General features: G+C 39.3%; 1 pseudogene; it reads left to right on the top strand.

The window, feature by feature from the left end:
• The first annotated feature begins 2,745 nt into the window (after positions 1 to 2,745).
• Positions 2,746 to 3,209, top strand: LOC141495768 (small ribosomal subunit protein uS13-like; annotated as a pseudogene).
• The last annotated feature ends 1,494 nt before the right edge of the window (positions 3,210 to 4,703 follow it).

Raw genomic sequence — 4,703 nt, 5'->3', positions numbered from 1 at the left:
TCAAATCCGGCCTCAGACACTTAATAATTACTTAGCTGTATGGCCTTGGGCAAGCCACTTAACCCCATTTGCCTTGAAAAACCCTAAAAAAACTCCAAAACTTCTCCTCCTCTCCACCTTCTCCCTTAAAGTTAAATCTTTACTACAACCTTTGCTTGGAGACCTCCACTAATGAAGAACTCACTACCTATTGGTTCCATTTTTGTCCTCCCCAAAAAAGAAGAAGTATAATCCCTCTCCCATGAGAGATGGGATCAGACATCACAACTCATCATTTGCATACTCTTGCCCTTGGGAATTGAGAGGTAGTCATTTTGAATTTATTATAATTCTTCAACTTGTACGATGCCAGAAATGTAAGGAACCAAAGGGATCCAATCTCAGCCTCTCTTATCAGAGGAAGCTTGCGTCCATCTTAAAATATCCTTTCTGATACTTACTGCCATTGTCACCCACAAGTCCTTGGACCTCAGTTTCCTGAACTATTAAATAAAATGGTTGACCTATGTCAGATTGAAAGATGTTTTCAATTCTAAATATTGTTAATATTGTTAATAGGGAGAACTTGGATCGTGGTTCTAGAGTTGGAAAGGACCTCAAAGAAGTTGCTAAATCTTGTGTTATCCTAACTAGTTTTGTAATATTTGAATTGTTCTTTCTGTCTGCTTGCAATATTTTCTCCTTGACTTGGGAGTTCTGAAATTTGACTATAATATTCCTGGCAGTTTTCATTTTGGAATCTCTTTCAGGAGGTGATCAGTAGAATCTTTCAGTTTCGATTTCCCCCCTCTGCTTCTGGGATATCAGGGCAATTTTCCTGGAGAATTTCTTGAAAAATGAAGTGGGGGGGGTGGCTAGGTGTCACAGTGGACAGAGCACTGGCCCTGGAGTCAGGAGTACCTGAGTTCAAATCCGGTCTCAGACACACTTAATAATTACCTAGCTCTATGACCCTGGGCAAGCCACAACCCCATTGCCTTGCAAAAACTAAAAAAAAAAAAAATGAAGTCTAGTGTCTTTTTTATTTTGGTCATGACTTTCAGGTAGCCCAATAATTTTAAATTATTTCTCTCGGACCTATTTTCCAGGTCAATTGCTTTTCCAATGAGACATTTCACATTTTTTTTATAGTTTTTCATTATTTTGGTTTTGTTTTATTGTTTCTTGATTTCTCACATAGACATTATCTTCTCTTAGCTCCATTCTTCATTTGAAGGAATTATTTTCTTCAGAGAGTTTTTATATCTCCTTTTCCAGCTGTTCAGTTCTGCTATTTAAGACAGTCTTTTCTTCATTGGCCTTATGGATTACTATTTTCCATTTGACCCAAGCTTGTTATTAAGATTTTTTTTCTCCAATATTTTTTGTAATTCTTTCATCAAACTGTTGACTTGCTTTTCATGATTTTCCTGTATTGCTCTCATTTCTCTTCCCAATTTTTCCTTTACCTCCCTTGTATGATTTTCACAATCTTTTCTGAATTGTTCCATAGCCTGAAACCAATTCATATTTTTCTTAGAGATTTTGGATACAGAAACTTTGACTTTGTTATCTTCTGAGTATGTATTTTGATCTTCCACAGCAGAGCTTTCCAACCTTTTAAAAGTTTTTATTGAAACAATAAACAATATGTTTTGATTTGCCATTTTAGTGGGAGTTCTGTGGTAGCTTGGCTTCATTTACTAAAGCATTTAGTAAACCACAGGCTGGCCACATACAATCGCATTGTAGATCTCTGCAACCTGCTGGCTGCATTTTGGATAAGCCTGTTCCAAAATAATTATCTATGATTGGATTTTTTTCTATTGTTTGCTCATTTCCCCAGCTTATGACTTGCTTTTAACGCTTTGTTAATGTGGGGTTCTACTTCCAGGGTGGAGGGCACACTGTCCCAAGCTTTTGAGGGTTTCTGCAGCTGTTTTGAGGGGATACCCCCAGGAATCTTAATTCCTCCAAGGTCTTATGAGAGGCTCTGACTGCTCTCCTGGCCTGTACTCTGGTCTGTGGATGATCACAAGCATGGTCCACTGCCCTGAAGCCATGAGAAGAATCCCTGCACTGCTGTGGCAGTAAAGCAACTTTTCCTGAGACTGATGCCCAGACTGTGATCTGTATCTGAGTATGGACAAAGCAAGAGAGTGCAGCCTCAGAAATATCAAAGGGACTTCTGCAATCTCCCCCTCCCTTACCTCCTTACTGTCCATAGGCTGACACTCTAGAAGCAGCTTCCTGATGGTTCTCTGCTGGGTGGCTCTCCAGGCCTGCTTCTGGTTCTAGGGCCAAGGCTGCACTGAGGCCTGCACTGAACTGGGCTCCATGCTTACCTGGTATGGCAGAGTTTTCCCACTGCACTTCCCAATTGTCCTTAGTAATCCTTGGGCTGAGAAGTCTGGAAACTGCTGCCATGGATCCATGGGCTGTTCCTGGGTGGTTAGAGCTATTCACTCTGGTATGGCTTGCTTGCACTGCAGGTCCTTTCTAACCCTGGTGTAACAGACTTCAAGTTGTCTTAGACTGGAAAATTGTTTCACTCAGTCTTTTTGTGACAGAGTGACAGAACTCTAGAATTTGGTTATAGTTATTTATTATTATTATTGCAGTGATCTGGGGGAGAGCTTGTGGGAACTCCTGCCTTAACTCCACCATCTTGACTCTGTGCCCCATCCCCCATTATTTTTGGTAGGCCAAAATGTCTTTCAAATTCTAATTATGGCTCTTCCAGAGAAGGCTCTCATGCCACCATTGCAGCCATGTCTCTTGTAATCCCCGAGAAGTTCCAGCACATTTTGAGAGTGCTCAACACCAACTTTGATGGATGACAGAAAATAGCTTTTGCCATCACAGCCATCAAGGGTGTGGGTCAAAGATATGCTTATGTACTACTGAGGAAAGCAGACATTGACCTCACCAAGAGGGCTGGTGAGCTCACTGAAGATGAGGTGGAGAGTGTGATCACCATCATGCAGAATCCACAGCAATACAAGATTCCAGATTGGTTCCTCAACAGGCAGAAAGATGTAAAGGATGGAAAATATAGCCAGGTTCTGGCCAACAATCTGTACAATAAGTTGCGTGAAGATCTGGAGCGACTGAAAAAGATTTAGGCACATTGTGGGCTTCGGCACTTCTGGGGTCTCTGGGTCCGAGGCCAGCACATCAAGACTACAGGCCGCAGGGTTCAAACTGTGGGTGTGTCCAAGAAGAAGTAAACATCTTCACTGGCCTCATCTATTGATAAATAGTTTATATCAAAAAAAATTCTAATTATGAAGCAACCCATACCTGATCTGAAAGTTTTCTTAGTTTGTTAGCTTCATTACATCACAATGACTTATTATTGACTGATTTTATTTGTGCTTACTTTCCCATTATAAAAAACCTTTGGGGGGCGGCTAAGTGGCACAATAGATAGAGCAATGGATAGATTCCTGGAGTCAGGAGTCCCTGAGTTCAAATCCGGCCTCAGACACTTAATAATTACCTAGCTGTGTGACCTTGGGCAAGCCACTTAACCCCATTGCCTAGCAAAAACTAAAAAAAAAAAAATTTCAAAAAAAACATTGACTTTTATGAACTGAACTATTAGACCAAATTCTGATGTACTCTATTTCCCTCATGAATTAAAGATTCTTTACCAAATGGAAAACTGCATCCTACATTTTTGCTCCTTAAATTATTTTGATGGGTAGATTGTACAGATACATAAAGATCTGACTAATCAGAGAAGAAATATTATTAGAAATCCTAATTGACTCCTGTCTTTGCTTCTGATACAATATTGCATTTCCAGGCCAAGGGAAACAAATGCTTCAACCACCAGGGACAGAATGACCTTATTTGGATTTTTCTTGGCAAAGCTATTGGGGTGCTTTGTCATTTCCTTCTTCAGTTAATTTTGCCCATAAGGAAATGCAAACAGGGTTAAGTGACTTACCCAAGGTCACACAGTGAGTAAATATCTGAGATCAGATTTAAACTCAAAGGAGGTGAGTCTTCCTGACTCCAGGTTTGAGGTTCTATTCACTATGCCACCTAACTGCTTTACTACTTTGCCATTTTTCTACTTCTTCTCTGTGAAGGCCACCCTGTACTTTAGAGCTCTTCTTTTAAATGAATTGTTATCAAGTCATAAAAAGGTGGTTGTACAGTGATTCTAAAATTGTATTTATTTGTTTTAGTACCTAGTATATTTTTTCCAATTACATGTAAAGACGGTTTCAACATTCATTTTTATAAGATTTGTTTCAATTTTCTTCTCCCTCTCCTCTCCCTTCCCAAGATAGGAAGTAATTTGATATAGGTTATACCTGTGCAATCATGAAACATATTTCCCCACTGGTCATGTTGTAAAAGAGCAAAAGGAAAAAATCACACAAAAAAGCAAAAAAGTGAAAATAGTATGCTTTGATCTGCATTCACTCCCTAGTTCTTTCTCTGGATGTAGATAGCATTTTCCATCATGAGTTTTTTAGAATTGTCTTGGACCTTTATATTGCTGAGAAGAACTAAATCAGTCATAAATGATCATCTCACAATGCTGATGGTATTGAGTACAATGTTATCCTGCATCTGTTCACTTCATTCATCATCAGTTCACGTGAGTCTTTCCAGGCTTTTCTGAAATTCTATAGTTGATTTTTTTAAGTGCAAAATTTTACATTTATTTTATTTAAAATGTGAGTCAGGAGGACCAGAGTTCAAAT

The sequence above is a fragment of the Macrotis lagotis genome, chromosome 8 (assembly GCF_037893015.1).
Source record: "Macrotis lagotis isolate mMagLag1 chromosome 8, bilby.v1.9.chrom.fasta, whole genome shotgun sequence".
Taxonomy (NCBI): domain Eukaryota; kingdom Metazoa; phylum Chordata; class Mammalia; order Peramelemorphia; family Peramelidae; genus Macrotis; species Macrotis lagotis.
Note: the sequence above shows the minus strand (reverse complement) of the source record. Positions and strands in the feature narration are given on the sequence as shown.